Source organism: Nymphaea colorata, chromosome 4 (assembly GCF_008831285.2).
Source record: "Nymphaea colorata isolate Beijing-Zhang1983 chromosome 4, ASM883128v2, whole genome shotgun sequence".
In the NCBI taxonomy this organism is placed as follows: Eukaryota; Viridiplantae; Streptophyta; class Magnoliopsida; order Nymphaeales; family Nymphaeaceae; genus Nymphaea; species Nymphaea colorata.
Genome location: NC_045141.1, coordinates 13,739,008 through 13,757,220, shown reverse-complemented (window position 1 = coordinate 13,757,220; position 18,213 = coordinate 13,739,008). Strand labels below are relative to the sequence as shown.

The following is an 18,213-nucleotide window of genomic DNA, read 5'->3' as shown; positions in this document are numbered from 1 at the left end:
ACATCATAATTTCCATTCTTATTCCTCTCTCTTTACCAAAATACCAAGTTCTATTATGGTATCAGAGCCTTCGTCCTAAGGGACTAATTTGCCTGGGCCTCGTATAGCTTTGGCCTTGTTGAAACTACTCAATCGTGTCTTGTTCTCCCATACAATGGCAGCATCTAGTGCATCATCTGGTTCATCATCCGCAAGGCCTGCTGAACCACGTAACACTGATTTCAGCTCAACTTTTTTACAAGTTGCTCCTGCTCCAACGAGTCTCCAGCACTACCTTTGGTAAAACTCACGGCTGAGAACTTTTTGCTATGGGAAAGTCAATTTCTGCCATTACTCAATACATATAATCTTTGTGGATTTGTGGATGGATCAAGGAAGTGTCCTCCGCAATACATCATTAGTCAAGGCGAAGGAGAAGGTATGACTTCTATAAATCCAGAATATATTGATTGGATGAGATTAGATCAATTATTATTAGACTGGATTATATCATCTTTATCTGAGCCTGTGCATGCAGAAGTTATTGGACTGAGAACATCTTATGAAGTGTGGTCTGTGTTGAAGAATATTTATGCTGCTCACTCTAGATCTAGAGTAATGCAACTGAAAGAACAACTTGTCACTCTAAAGAAAGGTTCTAGCTCTATTGACGAACTGTTCCAGAAAGTCAATATGATCAGCCATCAACTCAAGATGGCATCCAAACCAATAGCTGAAGATGATTTGATGTTACATATTCTTCATGCTCTGCCCAAGGAATACTCTGCTTTCAAAACATCCATTGCCACTCGTAGTGATCCTCTTACATTGGTCGAACTTCACAGCCTATTACTTTCTCATGAGACTCAACTTGGAGAAAATGAAAATGAAAATATAGATAATGGTCTCATGTCAATCAATTATGTTAGCAAATATGATTTCTCCAAGTCCAAGAGCAATGGACAACCGAGGAATAAATACAACAATGTTGGAGGAGGACGTCAGTTCAATAAGGGGCGAGTGATATGTCAATATTGTGACAAACCAGGTCATAGTGCAAAGACTTGTTTTAAACTTATAAAACCTGGTGGCAAGCAATCGATTTCCTCAGCAGCAACTAAGGCCCATTCGCCACCTCATGCTTTACATATGGACTCTACTGTTATAGATGATGCTGCGTGGTACCCAGATTCGGGTGCTTCTCATCATGTATGCAATGATCTAAGCTCCATTGGGACTCATTCTCCATACAAAGGGAAAGAAAGCTTACGGGTGGGCAATGGTTCAGGTTTGCAAATTTTCAATACTGGTTATTCCTATTTTTCTACCAATGGATCCAATTTTCTTTTGAAAAATATATTACATGTTCTTGATATCAAAAAAATCTTATTTCTGTGCACAAATTTACTAATGACAATAATGTGTTCATGGAATTTTACCCTAATTTTTGCATTGTGAAGGACTTAGTATCAAGGAAGGAGCTTTTTCGAGGGGCGAGTCATAATGGACTCTATCGATTCTCGTTTGATGAAAGCACTTCAAATAAACAACTATGCAAGAATAAAGATGTCTTTCTAGGAGAAAAGACATCGATGGACCAATGGCACAACCGGTTGGGACATGCTGCCTATCAGACTGTTCGCCAAGTCGTGCAACGTTTTGGTTTACCTTATTATGGACAGTTTACAAACTCTATTTGTTTTGATTGCCAATGGGGCAAATCACATGCTCTTCCTTTTTCTGATTCAACTCATTTAATTTCTAGACCTTTAGAACTGATTTATTCTGATGTTTGGGGCCCTGCGGCTATCTTAAGTTTTGATAGATATAGATTCTGTGTTCATTTCATTGATGCTTATACTAAGTTCACATGGATCTATTTTTTAGTACATAAGTCTGATGTTGTTGCTGCTTTTAAAGATTTCAAAAACAAAGCAGAAAATTTATTTGATAGAAAAATAAAATATTTCCAGTCCGATGGTGGTGGTGAGTATATGGCTTTGAAAGGCATTCCTGATAGTGCTGGAATTTCACATAGAGTATCTTGTCCACACATACATGAACAAAATGGAGCAGCTGAACGCAACCATAGACATATTGTAGAGACTGGACTTTGTCTACTAAGTCATTCAAACATGCCTCAAAAATTTTGGTCTAGTGCTTTTGCTACTGCAGTGTATCTAATAAATCGACTTCCTTCTTATATTTCAGGTTGTAAGAGTCCTTTTGAAAAACTATATAGCAGTTCGCCAAACTACAAGTTTCTTAAAGTCTTTGGTTGCTCTTGTTTTCCATATTTAAAAGACTATCGCAAAAATAAATTAGATTTCAAGTCTGAAGAACATATCTTCATTGGTTATAGCAATAAACACAAAGGATATTTGTGTTATAATAGGAAAAGTGGCAAAACCTTGATATCTAGGCACGTTGTTTTCAATGAAAATCAATTTCTCTTTAGTAATGAGCCTACACATAACTCTTCTACCTCTTCGACGCCATCAAAACGCATCTCTATAGTAGTGCCAACACCTATTATTTTACAAGACAAACCTACGCAAGAGAACGTTTTTCAATCTGCTCAACCTCCTTCTATACCAACTAGTGAGAGAATGGATTCAGACCATGATCTAACCCAAAGCTCTTCAAATGAACCAGAAATGGGTCAACCCATAGATCCAGACCTACCATCTCCCACTGACCCTATTCCATTAGTAAGGACACACACTATGGTAACTCGATCTATGAATGGGATATGAGTACCGAAAGTGTTTACCTCTACTTGCCACCCTCTACCTATGACACTAGTTGGACAAAAGATCACTCAACAAGAACCCAAAACTTATCACCAAGCCAAGACAGACCCAAATTGGATGAATGCCATGCTCTCATAATACAAAGCCCTCATCTCGAACCGCATTTGGGTTCTTGTCCCACAACCCAATCAGACTAATATCATTGGATGCAAATGGGTTTTCAAGATCAAGCATAAAGCAGATGGGTCTATAGAGCGCCACAAAGCATGATTAGTAGCTAAAGGGTATACTGAAGAAGAAGGCATTGACTACTTTGAGACCTTTAGTCCAGTTGTCAAACCAACCACTATCAGAACCATTCTTGCTCTTGCCATCTCTTTCAAGTGAGAAATACGCCAATTAGATGTTCACAATGCATGTCTTCATGGACAACTCAATGAAAATGTTTTTATGGAACAACCTCCTGGTTTCAAAAAAGGTGACAATCTCGTTTGTAAACTTCAAAAAGCTATTTATGGCCTCAAGCAAGCTCCTAGAGCTTGGTATCAAAAATTAAGTCATGCTCTGCTTTCACACGGTTCTCATACTTCCAAAACTGACACATCACTATTTATTTACAAACATCAACATATTATCATCTTTATTCTTGTCTACATTGATGACATTTTAATTACAGGTAACTCTAACAAGTTTATTGCAGCTTTAATAACTAGTCTTGGACAAAATTTTACTCTCAAAGATCTTGGCAGGCTACATTATTTTCTAGGGCTTGAAGCACACTATACCCATGATGGGCTTCTTCTAAGTCAGCAAAAATATTGCCTTGAACTGCTTCACCGGACAAACATGGTAGGCGCCAAGATTGCTTCAACTCCCATGTCAACGTCCAAGCCTCTAGCTCAAGGGATGGCTTCTACATATCACAATCCCACTGAATATAGAAGTATCGTAGGTGCATTACAATACTTGACTTTGACCAGACCGAACATCTCGTATGCCGTCAACAAAGTGTGTCAATATATGCAAAAACCAACCTTGGACCATTGGAGTGCAGTTAAACGAATCTTAAGATATGTCAAAGGCACTATCCACTTTGGTCTCAAGATCCGACCTTCTTCTGATCTCACTTTATCAGCCTACTCTGATGCGGATTGGGCAGGATGCCCTGATGATCGAAAATCTGCAAGAGGATATACAATATTTTTAGGACCAAATATTCTGTCATGGAGCTCCAAAAAGCTACATACAGTTGCTAGGTCTAGCTTAGAAGCCGAGTATCGCTCAGTCTCCAATACAACTGCAGAACTTGTCTGGATCCAATATCTATTGCAAGAATTATTCATCTCACTTCCCTCTACTCCAATCCTATGGTGTGACAATGTCAGCGCCACCTACATGGCAGCTCATCCAGTTTTTCACTCACGGAGTTAACATGTTGAGTTGGATGTTCATTTTGTTCGAGATTGAATTTTCAAAGGCCAAATTCTTGTTAAACATGTCCCATCTTCACATCAAATTACTGACATTCTTACCAAGCCGTTACCGACCACTCGGTTTCAACAGTTACAATTCAAACTCAACGTCCTTCCTGGACCATTGGGTTTGCGAGGGGATGTTGAGACACATGGTAAGCCACATGGCAATTCAAGGCAAGAAGCTCTCATGCAAGGCAATACACATGGCAACAAATATGGAATGCAATCAACGAGTGAAGGCAACTCCACCAACGGTTCATTTGAAGAAAGGAATGAGAACGGTAAAGATAAACCAAAGAAGGAAATAAGTGCTACACTTGCAAAGTCAAATGATGGCTTACCGTTGTAATGAAATTCATATAAATACTATAGTGGAACCTCATAATATACACGATTGAATGTATACATGAGAGAGAGGACGTAGGTGTTAATCACCGAACCTCTATACATCATAATTTCCATTCTTATTCCTCTCTCTTTACCAAAATACCAAGTTCTATTAATTCTATTGTAAAACCGTAAGAAGGACCAAGATATCCGCTTGGGTCGTTACAGAATTTAGGGAAGAACAGGGTCGGCAAGGAATCTGAGATCGTTTCTATTTTTCTTCCATGGAAGTGTTGCCAGATCAATTGGTTTGGGGAATTCTGCGAAGGATTAAGAAAACCCGAGATCAAAATTCTGCATCTCTTGCATGTAAACGCCTCTATGAGTTGGAAAGAGAGCGGAGGGAGTTTCTCAGGGTTGGGTGTGGCTTGAACCCTGCTAACTCTGCCCTAACTTCCCTCTGTAACCGCTTTAAGAACCTGGCTAAAATTGAGATTGTCTATTCCGGTTGGATGTCTAAACTTGGGAAGCAACTAGATGATCACGGCCTCTTGATTCTCTCTCAACTATGCCCTGCCCTCACTGACCTCACCCTTGGCTTCTGTACCTTCATCACTGATGTGGGTGTGGGCCATTTGGCTTCCTGTACAAACCTTAGTACTCTGAAGTTCAATTTCACGCCTCGGATCAGTGGTTGTGGGATCCTGTCACTGGTTGTGGGATGTAAGAGTCTCTCCTCCCTCCATTTGATCAGGTGCATCAATGTTAGCAGTGTTGAGTGGCTTGAGTATCTCGGCAAGCTCGAGATGCTGCAGGAACTCTAGATCAAGAACTGTAGGGCAATCGGAGAATGGGATCTTGCAAAGTTGGGTCTTGGTTGGAGAAGGCTGAGAAGCTTGCAGTTTGAGGTGGATGCTAATTACAGGTATATGAAGGTTCAGGATCGGTTGGCATTTGATCGGTGGCAGAGGTTGTCTGTTCCCTGCGAATCAATGGTGGAGCTCAGTTTGGTGAATTGCCTCACTACGCCTGGTGGAGGCCTTGCCTGCGTCTTGGGGAAATGCAGGACTCTGGAAAGACTTCAGCTGGACATGTGTGTTGGTATCAGAGATTGTGATTTGATGAATTTAGCACGGGAATCCGATAACCTGAGGTCGATTTCTCTTCGTGTTCCGTCTGATTTCTCGCTTCCAATTTCCATGGCTGATCCATCGAGATTGATTGATGAAAGCCTGAAGGCCTTTGCTAACAACTGTTCGAAGCTTGAAACATTCAAGGTATCATTCTCTGATGGGGAGTTTCCTTCCTTCTCGTCGTTCACTTTGAATGGGATACTACTGGTGATTCATAGGTGCCCAATTCGCGTGCTTGCACTTGTCCATATTTATTCTTTCACGGATTCCGGAATGGAAGCTCTATGCGACGCCAACTTCTTGGAAACTCTGGAGCTGACAAAATGCCAGGAGGTGACTGATGAAGGACTGCAGCTTGTTCAGCATTTCCGTTGCTTGAGAAACCTGAAGATCTCCAAGTGCTTAGGGGTAACAGATGGATGCACTTCGTTGACGTGTTGCTATCTCATTTCAAGGCACTTGAGAAACCACGCCAGCCCAATAAAGCTCCGTGTCAAAAATTTGCTTCACGCCAGTGTTGCGGCTGTTGCCCACGCCAGAATTGGATCGGGCCCCATAATGAACACCGATCCAGCTCCAGACAAAACCTTTTCCCCGCCCACAACCTAAAAGTTCATGTTTCCCCGCCCAATGTTGCGCCCAAACATCCACCAAAAACTTTTCCCCGCCCGAAACTTAGAAGTTAATGTGTTCCCGCCCATTGTTGCGCCCAAACATTTCCCGCCCATTGTTGCGCCCAAACATTTCCCGCCCATTGTTGCGCCCAAACATTTCCCGCCCATTGTTGCGCCTAAACATTCACCAGAAAGGGAAAGGGGCAAACTGCGAAGCCGCAAGGCGCCCAGGGGCAATCTGTGCATCTTGGCATGGCGCTTTGCCCGTTGGGATTTCACAAGGTCAGTGTTTCTTTCTCTCTCTCTTTGACTCCATCCCCCTTTTCTTGTTTTGATTTTGGACTTTTGATGTGCTTGCATTTGATTTGGGGTTTTTTCACATTTGATATCACATTTGTGCATCTTTTACTCCTGTTGTATTAGGTCATATAGGTTCTTCGCCCAATCTGTGCATCTTGGCATGGTGCTTTGCCCGTTGAGATTTCTTTCACTAGGTCAGCGTTTCTACTCTCTCTTTCTCTCTCTGACGCTCTCCGCCTCTCCCGTTTTCTTGTTTTGATTTTGGACTTTTGATGAGTTTGCATTTGATTCTGGGTTTTCACATTTGATATCACATTTGTGATTTATGCGTTCTTGCTTCTAGTCAAGCAGCGAGTTATTTATGAGGATTTTTGTTAGATTTTGATGCTATTTCTAAAAAAATGGGCTTATTTTTAGTCGACTCTAGTGGTTGTCCTTCTCAGAGTTGCTAATTACATGCTGAATCTAGTTGAATAGAATGTGGCGGTACAACTCTTGAGCATTTGAAACTTTCCGCAGGTAATAACTTTAGACTGAATTCTACGTTTTTTTTTTGCAGTTTGCAGTTTGCCTATGTATTCAGTGAAAAGAAGAAACTGTACAGGTCCAAGTAAATGCAGAATTAATGAATATTAATTTCATAGATTATTACGATTAAAAAAAAAAAGAGAGACACGAATCTTACTAGAATTTGACAGTAATCTTGGAGGGAATCCTGCTGAAGCAGTAATAACTTTAGTTTTCGGTCGCCTGCTGTTAGGGGCCTTATTTGTTTTATTTGTAAAATAACATATATTTTAATTTGAATTTTACATTCTATGGACTAGTGCCCCATAGCCAAAAACTTCTAGCTCCGCCACTGTTTCAAGGAGGATGAAGGGGCAACTCAGGCAATTAAGTCTGGTGTCACCGTAAAATTGGAACCTATTTTGAGAGTTTGGTTTAAAGAATAGCATTGATCTTTCCACTATTAAAAGATTTGATATCATAAACGCCATCCATTTTTATTATTATTCTTATAGAAATATGTTAAACTGAAAGAAAAAATTAGTATAGAAACTAAGTTAAACTGAAATACTGACCAACTATGTATATGTTCCCTATCAAAACATTCTTAAGATCATATAGATGCAGATATATTATATAAGAAAGTGTTTTCGCATTCAACTTTGAGTGGTGTGGTGTGTGTGTGTATATGTATATACATATATATATACACCAGACTACTTGAGTAAAGGATAAAAACCAGACCTCTTAAATTCATGTTATATAAATTTAATGTGTTTATGAACACTAATATACTATAAATCCTGTTTTATTTCAAGTCAGTTTTTGAAAATAATTGATCTGTATACTATCAAAATTTTGATGTTATCAGAGTTGCTCATTTTTTTGCTATTAAAAAAAATATTATTTAAATAGAAAAATGACAAACTTAATATATGCACTCTTAAGATCATACCTATAATGTTATATTATAAAAAATTATTTCAATAATTAAATTTAATATGTCTGGTTTTTGTATCCTACCTAAGCGGTTTGGTTTATACCATATATATATATATATATATATATATATATATATATAAGTGAATGACCATTTTGATCATCTGGATTCACCCAACCGTATGACTTGAGACGTTCATATGAAACAAATAAATGGTTGAGAGAAAGATAGAGAGAAAAAAGTGTGAACTTATATTAAATGACAAAAATATCTTCACTTTTTCTTCTTGTTTTTCTCTTAACAACCTATCATGATTGATCAGATAGCATTGATTAGATGGTTTGGGTATCTTTGAAAAGCGAAAGTCACTATAATATATAAAGAGAGAGAGAGAGAGAGAGAATTGGGTGAATTCGTCTCAAGTGTCTTGACAATGAGAAAATATTCAAATTACTTGGTAGGTTAGGGTAGCACTCTAATAAATTATGACTTGTCAACAACAAAGTATCCATACACTGGATGATTGACATCTAATAGCTCCTAATGAAGTTGCCTTTGCAGGGCTCGTCTTAATTTTGTTGAATGCTATAAGATGCTTGGGTACAATCATTCTTGGGGTCCCCAACCATGTCGCTGTCGCTCAGGACGCATTCTAGTCTTTTTACAAAAGCTTCATGAAACTTGAGCATTCCTTTATGTGTAGCAAACAATTCATTTAATCCTTGTGCAAAGTAAGTGAACTTACTTTGTAAATTCTGAGCATACAGGTCTTTAATGCTCAGTTCACCAGGTTGCTACATTTAGTAGGACGAACCTGCCTCCATTGATATCTTTGCTTCTCCATTTCAAATTTGAATAGAGTGCACATATTAATTACTACAAAAAGTAACTTTTTGTAGGGACAAACAAAAAGGAAACTGCAAAAAGAAGATTTGGGGATTCGATAAAGTAGAATTTGTTAGTCTGTATATATACATAACGTTATGACCAGTATACTCATTGAAGCAGTAAAACAATGTTTTCATTGTTTTGCACTGCTCATAGCAATAGCTCATTTTCCTGTGAATATTCTATAATCTCATAAACAATATCTTATACTTATGTTTAGTGGTATTTCATACATTCATCCATTATCTCATTATCTCATCAATATTTTATTATCTCATAAATTTTATCTTATACTTATGGTTAATGTTATCTCATACATGTATCTGTTATCTCATTATCTCATAAATATTTTGTTATCTTATAAATATTTTCTTCTCGTAAACATTATCTCATACTTTTGTTTAATGTTATCTCATTATCTCATAAATCTTTTTTCATCTCATAAACATTATCGCATACTTATTTATTATTTCATACATATTTGTTGTCTCATGCACATGCATATATATAATTTGAAGACTATTGAAGGCTAAAGATGTGTTCCCCATCTTATCAAATTAGATGCTTTTAGTTTTCACCTGTTTTTGGAGTAGTGTGGCTTATGACTCACGGAGTTCAATGTTTTTGGTTTGATGCATGGCATCCCTCTATTCTTTCTTGTATGTATGTTATTCTTTCTCAATAAAGGTCGGTAGCCTATCTTCCCGCAATCCTTCATTGGAAAGTGGGACTAAGAAGTGGTTGAAATATGACTCGTAATATTATCTTATGGCCAAAACATTGTCTAAATGGAACTTTTACCTTCATTAGACAGAGATAGGATATGTCAATTTGCTAGTCTTTCTTTTTGTCGCTTGTTAGGGACAACACAATAAACACTCCTCTCGCACTCTCAAGAAGGGGTTAGAAGCAACAAGGAAGAAGACAACGATTTACGTGGTTCGGAGCAATAATCTCCTACGTCCACGGTCGCACAGATCTCTTGTATTCTCTCTCTTAGAAGAACACACACACAGACACTCTCAGCAGCGGCCATCCTCAAAACATAAGGATTAGGGCAAACCCGCATTTGCAAATGAGTGTCCAGTATGGATCAACTTCCATACACCAACAATCCATGTTCTCTTTACTAGCCCGTTTATATTTTGTGAGGTTTTGGTTCATTAAAGAAACTAATGAAATTTGGCCCTTAAAAATTTCTCCTATAAATTGGTTTTGAATTCCTTGCCACAACTTGGAACTTGCAAAACATAGATATCGGCCATCTGACCAAGGTCTCCACCCAATAGAGATTTATGTGCATATATACATACTGTGATGCAATCTCTTATTTTTTCATTTGTTTTTTGCACCATTAATGTGTGGAGAACAAAACGACATTGTACTAAAGCTTGGATCTGCAGAAGAAGTCTATGAAAAATCTTTGTGTTTCCTTAGGTATTCTCTTTCTTGTTGATAGAAATCTGTGTTGGATTTGTGCTTTTGCTGCTGGGATCAGATTGTACGAACAAGGTGGTTACTGACTTTGATTTTCAAAACAACTGGATTTGAGACAATTTGTTGTTTGACAAAGAAAAGAGCCAGGAAGGGACAATAGACAAGCAGTAAAATATAATGGATGCAAATGCTGCAAGTGCGATCCAGCAACACTTGGAGATAGAGGTCATCCACAATTTCATCCACCGAAAAATTGTGGAAGCAACTTCTTTTTAGTTGTGAAACATGTATATGGGTAACTTACCAACATGCTCGATTTAAAGTGATCTCTTTGTTGCCTTTGCATGAAAGAGAGATGAAATATTCTTGCACATCTTAACGAATTTAATATGTTTATTTCTCACCTTTTGAGTATGGGTGAAAAAATAGTTAGATGATGAAGGAAGATGATGCTTTGATCATTGGAACATTACATAGTTCATATGATTATCTAGTAACCATGATGTTGTTTGGGAAAGGGACGCTCGGGTTAGAAGAGGTAACTAGTGCACCTTTGTCATATGGAAGGAACATGAAGAGATATGATCCTAGTGAAAACTCAAGCGATAGACTTGTTGCGGAGGAGGAAAGGGGTTGTAACAAAAACAAAGGAAAAAGTTTTCTAGACATGATTATTGATTTAAATCAAGAGGACTTAAGAAAGGCCATAGTGAGGTGTAGTGTTTTTATTGTCATGAGAAAAGGCGTGACTGAAAAATTTTGTAAAGGATCAAAGAAGGACCTTCAGCATTGAAAGAATCAAAAGAAGTTAGTACCTCATCATGATCTTCTTTTTCAATTGGTAAGATTGCAGAAAGGAACGGATTGGACATAAACAAAGATGAGTACTTGCATGTCATGGATCTCAGCCTTTAATGGATTGCTTGATTTTGGACTTGGATGCATCACAAATGGACAACACCGAGAATGGTTTGATTTCTATAATCAATGTGGTGGAGAAACCAAAGTCTAAAAACTCACCGAGTCAACGCGGTGACCTGGGTGACTCGGCTCGGCTCACTCCCCTAATGAGTCAACCCAGTAGGTTGACTCGTTTTGCTTTATTTTTCAATATTTTACTGCAAATTATAGCTGATACATGTTAAGATATAAGTTCTATATAAGGTATAAAATATAAGTCCTATTTGTTATTTTATTGAAGGTACAAGTTCAGTTTTTTCAAAACCAAGCAATACTAACGAAATTGATTGAGTTTTCTTAATGTTTTTGCATTCGACATGCTTGATTGCAACAATTCTTGGAGGATTAACTAAGTTGTGATTTCACTTTATGTTAGTTTGACTTTTTTTAATCATATAAGTGAAAACAAGCCATATTACAAAGTGTTTATGTTTAAAAGACAAGTCGTGTACTGTTCTTTTTTTAAAAAAGAAAAACATAACCAGTCTGAGTCACCAAGTTGACCCGCCGATCTCGAGTTGAGAACAGCCGAGTCCACTCTTGAGTCACTGGGTTGTAAAACTTTGGGAGAAACTGTCCTCTTAGGTAACAATGCTGAAGTTTAAAGCTACTGGTTTATGAACCATAAAAGTTAAGATGTTTGATGAAGCAGTGAGGAAGCTCGATGAAGTACGACATGTTCTAAACTTGAAGAAATTCTAATTTGTATCTCTAGGGTTCACAGATGTGGCTGGATGTAAGTACAAAATGTCGAATGATTGTATTGGAGTTTCAAAAGAACATTAGTCATTGTGAAAAGGGAGAGAAAAGCAACTCGTACACATTAAGAGGAAGTACTGTATTAGGTGGAGCCACAAGTAAGTAAAGATTAATGACCACCTGAAGCAGTGGAAAATTGATTTGCTGCATAGGCGTGATAATGGAAAAAGAACAGTGCACAGTTCAGTATGGTAAAGAGGACTCCAGATTGAAGGATGATAAAAGATTTGGTAGTTCTGAATATATATATGGAAAGTTGAGGCATGTCAGTTTTACGGTGCTTTCTGAAGTTGTAAAAGAAGGCAAGGTCGCAATGATAGAGTACCCAGGAAGCAGGTGGTTTCACACGACCAAAAAATCTCTTTGTCAGATTAAAGAAGAGAAGAAGAGTGCAAGATAGAGCATACCAGAATGGTTTGAAAGAAAGCATGGAGCACACGAGCATTGGCTTGCACAAGGGTGAAGGAGTTTGTGCAAATTGGAGAAGCCAAATTTTACCAAAAGAAGAAATGGTCAAAGATGGAGATCATTTAGCCAAATGAAGAAAGAGGTAAAAAATAAAATGATGTTGAGTCCAAGCCCTTAGCTAAATGTAGAGATATTGAAGAAGCCCTATATGGTGGAGAAGTCCTACTTGAGGATGGAAGATGAGCTCGTGGCCCTATAACGGAGCCAATAAACACGGTAGCATGTGCTGTGCTGTCTATCTTAAGTTTACTTTAGTTTTTCTGGCACATGTAAGAGGCAAAGGAAAGTCTTGAGGGAGGGTGATACCACCTCTCCCCTTTGTCCTTGTTCCAGGGTTCTGAACTGCCTCCCAACTGGGTGCGGAATGGTACACCTACGTGAACTTCCATGTGCGCACGAGAGAGAGAGAGTGTGTGTGTGAGAGAGAGAGAGAGAGTGTGTGTGTGTGTGTGTGAGAGAGAGAGAGAGAGAGAGAGTGTGTGTGTGAGAGAGAGAGAGAGAGAGTGTGTGTGTGTGTATTTCTCTTGTGGAACTTAGAACACTAAATATGTGCCTTAGGGCAGTGACTCAGGTCTTGCGGGGGCTGCCCCATATAACTGAACCCGGAAACACCCAGATCCAACATGCCTCATATATCTGAGCATAGAAACACTTAGATCCAGCATATAAATTTAAGATTTCAGATGGAGACCCCACCTGTCTCTGCTCCATCATGGTCTCATATTGTCTGTCTCTAAAAGCATAACAAACTTAAAACTAAGAAAAGGAAAATATATCAACCGGCAGTACCAGTGGCGGAGCCATATGGTGACTTCTTAAAATGTCTTTATTTTTAAATGGACATCTTTAAACATTTGTCCTTATATATATATATATATATATGAGTATTTTTTAATAAGTGCCCCTCTACCTAATTTTTCTTGCTCCCCACTGGGCAGTGCTACTGACTATGACAACAAATAACTAAACTACTGACTATCAATAAATCTTGCGACGATTACTTGTAGGTGCATGTGCAGGCACATGTCTTATGCATCAGATCGAGCGAGGTGGCCAGCCTCGCCTCAGGTAATGAAGGAGACCTTTTAACTCTGGCATGAAGAGTATGGCCCTGTCTGGATCTTCGCCGAATGCTTGTTGGGAGCAGCCGGCAAATGGCCAAAAATGCCAGACAAAGGGCACAAGTCCTCATCATAGTTATGCCTCATACCTTTCCCGGGCATGCCCTAATCTTTATTGAATGCTTCTTGGGGTCCTCAACCATGTTGCTGGAGGACGGAATGCATTCTAGTCTTCTAATCATTTAATCCTTGTGTGAAGCCAAGTTGGTAAACTTAGGTTGTAAAAACTAACCATGCAGGTCCTTATAATTAATTCAAAATTGATTCAGATACGCTTGTTAGCAGAACCGCAGAACCGATAATGACAAAAAAGATAAGGTCAAAGATATGCCAACTAATGTAGATAAAATCAATCAGGAAAGAAGATCAGAGGAGGTACCTCTCGCTAATCAAAGAGAAAATCAAAGCAGCAACCAACTCACCACAAGCAGGAAAATTTAACCGATTCCCTTTATCCAAGAGAAAATCATGGAAACAATCGTTGTGTAATCGTAATGTCTTCTTTATTCATGGACGTAAATCATCATTAGACTGAACCACGTTAAACCGTGTCTTCTTCCTTTTTATCTTCCTTTTTACATGGTTTCAGAGCAAGGCATTGGAGAACAGTTGCACCATTCCTTCGACAGAAACTTCATTGGTAGCTCACCATGGCAGGACAGGAATCAGGCATATCTCAAAACTTTGATAGTTCTGGTATGAGTCTCAATTCCCTCTTGTTTCAGAACCCCAATAGCCTTCAACATTTTCTACCTATCAAATTGACGACGGAAAACTATCTCATTTGGGAAGACCAATTTACATTCATACTAATTTCCTGTGATCTTATGGGATTTATTGATGGTTGTAAACCTGCTCCTCCAAAGTTCAAACCAGGTAGCACTACTGAAGTCAATAAAGAGTATACTAAATGGTTGTGTCGTGACCAACTTTTGTTAAGTTGGATTAAATATTCTCTATGAGAACCTCTCCATACCCACACTATTGGGTTAAAGTCTTATGAAGAAGTGTGGAAAGCCTTAAAGATTCCTATGCTGCTCATTCTAGATCTAGAGTTATGCAACTGAAATGTCAACTCCAAGATTTCAAAAAAGGAACGTACTCCGTTGATGCTTTCATTAACAAAGCAAAGAGTATTGCCCATCAACTAGCTGTAGCTGCCAAACCTATTGATGAAGATGATCTGATTCTTCAAATATTACAAGGTCTTCCTATCGAGTATTCTGCTTTTCGCACCAGTATAGAGACTCGAAAAGATTAGATTACCTTAACCATGCTCCATGGACTATAATTAATCCAAGAAATCAATCTTAAAGAAATCGAAGAACAAAATTGTGAACAACTGCAACCTGTAGCTAATTCTGCCTTCAACCAGGACAATTACAATCGATCTTCAAACTATAGAAACCGAGGAAGAGGGAGCTATAAAAATAGTAGAGGAGGACGAATGAATGATTTTCAAAATAGTATCAACATGTCCACCAAATCTGTGGAAAAGCTGGTCATATTGCAAAGAATTATTGGTCTTATACTAATCTTCTAAAAGAGAAAAGGACAGGTCCTACTACCTACAATACAGGATCAACCCAAGGTATAGACCACGAGTGTTGGTACCCTGATTTAGGTGCTATGCATCATGTGACGAACGACAACAACAATCTCTCAATCCACAGTCTGTATCAAGGAGGTGACACTTTGAAAGTTATCAATGGTTCAGTGCACATTTCTTGCATTGGATCCTCTCAAGTTAATTCCTTAAAGATGAATGATATTCAGGTAGTGCCTTAAACAAAAAAAAAAAGCATAATGTCAGTTCAATGTCTTGCAAGAGATAATAATGTGATTTTTGAATTTTTTCCTTGAACTTGTGTCATTAAGGATCAGATGATAGGAAAGGTTCTTCATCAAGGAACATGTAGCAATGGACTGTATAAGATTCTGTCAATCAAGGAAGGAAGCATTCAGCTCAAAGAAGGACTCGTTAGAAGACTGGCATAAACAATTGGGACATCCTGCTCTTACAATCGTTAGACATATATTGAACTCTTTTGATATTCTCTATAGCAATAAAGTGTTTAACATTTGTGAATCATGTGAGAAAGGAAAGAAACATAGACAGCCTTTCAGTTCAAATATGAATGATGTTTGATTTCCTCTTGAAGTGATTTATTCAGATTTATGGGGGGCAGCACCTATTTGAAGGGATGCATGGACACAAATATTATGTTGTTTTTGTTGATGCCTTCTCTAAGTATATTTTGTTCTACTTGATTAAACAAAAATCTGATGTATACAATGTCTTTAAAGCCTTCAAGTCCCTTGTAGAAAATACTACAGAACATAAAAGAAAGTATTTCCACTCGGATTGGGGCAAAGAATTTCAAGGACTGGCCAAATACTTGATTGAGTGTGGCATTGGACATAGAGTATCATGCCCACACATGCCGCAACAAAATGGAGCGGCTGAAAGTATTTCCTTGCTTGCGAGACTCTCTATCAAACAAGTTAGATTTCAGATCTGAACAATGTGTATTCTTGGGTTGTGCTCCTCAACACAAAGAGTACACATGCATGAGTATGAACAGCAAAAGACTCTGCATCTCTCAATATGTCACATTCAATGGAACTGACTTTCCATTCAAAAACAAAAGAGAAGTCTCCAAAAGAAAATAAAGACTCACAAGGTATAGTCGTACCAATACCATTTGTTGGCCCCATCAATAAGAGTCTCATTCCTCCTTCATTTGAAAATCAATCAAACGTCCATGTTGATAACCAGGATACTAAATCAGTTAGTCAAGGTCAACAAACCCATGAACCTGTTCAAGAAACCATCCGCACACACCAAGTGACTACAAGATCCCAAGTAGGCACTCATCAACCTAATCTTAGATACCATGACTGTCATCTATATTCATGTACCAAACACCCATTGTCTATCACCCTTCATGCCAACCTTAATATAGACACCGAACCTAAAACCATTAGAGAGGCTCTTGCAAATGAGCATTGGAGAGCAGCAATGAAAAAAGAACATAATGCCCTCATGACAAACAACACATGAAGACTGGTTCCAAATGTTTTTAGACATGTCGTGGGACGTTTTGAACTTCTAGTTATCATACTGCCAATGACTAGTTCTTGCAGCAAAAATTTGATCCACATTATTTCAACAGTGGCATTGGCCGGTGACCTATATTCAGCTTCAGTACTGGATCCGGAAACAACACTTTGCTTCTTCAACCGGTCAGCCCAATCGGTGATATCTGGCCAGCCAGTCCAATCGACATCACTATAAGCTGAGATCGATAGAGAAGTACAAGGTTGAATGATTAGCTCATGTGATATGGTGGGCTTTAAGTATCTAAGGATTTTTTTACTGCATTCCAATGCTCTTTTATTGGTTGATGCATGTATTGGCATACTCTATTGACAAAGTATGTTAAATCTGGTCTTGCCATGGTGGCATACTAGGCATACTGAAGTGCATCGACTACACTCTTATAGAGAGTGGGACCATAGAAGCTGGGACCTTGATTAGCACCGAGAGGAAGACGTGCCATTGGAGTAGCAACCAGTTTGGCTCCAAGATGTTTGTCTTCCTGAGCAGGTCATAGATATATTTTTGTTGAGAAAGTTTTAGACCTTGCTTTGAAAATTTTGCTTCTATACCCAAAGAAATGAAGTTGGCCAAAGCTCTTGATGGTGAATTCCTATCTAAATCTTTAAATAACACTATGATTTTGATTGTTGCTGCTTTCAGTAATGATTATGTCATCAACATAATATAACATACTGCTTGTTCCTATAAATAAAAAGTGAAGTGTCAGTTTTGGCACTAATATATCCCAATTGAAAGAGAAAATCGCTCAATCGAGCAAACCAAGGACATCTTTCAGAAGAAGTATACGTGGCTCAACATCCTGGGTTTGAGGACACAAGATCACCTAACTGTGTTTGCAGGCTTGAAAAGGCTTTCTATGGATTGAAACAGGTGCCTCGTGCTTGGTTTGCTCGATTGTACGATTTTCTCTTTCAATTGGGATGTATTAGTGCCAAAACTGACACTTCACTTTTTATTTATAGGAACAAGCAGTATGTTATATTATGTTGATGACATAATCATTACTGAAAGCAGCAGTAATCAAATTCATAGTGTTATTTAGAGATTTAGATAGGAATTCACCATCAAGAGCTTTGGCCAACTTCATTTCTTTGGGTATAGAAGCAAAATTTTCAAAGCAAGGTCTAAAACTTTCTCAACAAAAATATATCTATGACCTGCTCAAGAAGACAAACATCTTGGGAGTCAAACTGGTTGCTACTCCAATGGCACGTCTTCCTCTCGGTGCTAATCAAGGTCCCAGCTTCTATGGTCCCACTCTCTATAAGAGTGTAGTCGATGCACTTCAGTATGCCTAGTATGCCACCATGACAAGACCAGATTTAACATACTTTGTCAATAGAGTATGCCAATACATGCATCAACCAATAAAAGAGCATTGGAATGCAGTAAAAAAATCCTTAGATACTTAAAGCCCACCATATCACA

General features: G+C 38.4%; 1 pseudogene; it reads left to right on the top strand.

Annotated features, from left to right (window-relative positions):
* The first annotated feature begins 4,666 nt into the window (after positions 1-4,666).
* Positions 4,667-15,817, top strand: LOC116252406 (F-box/LRR-repeat protein 14-like; annotated as a pseudogene).
* The last annotated feature ends 2,396 nt before the right edge of the window (positions 15,818-18,213 follow it).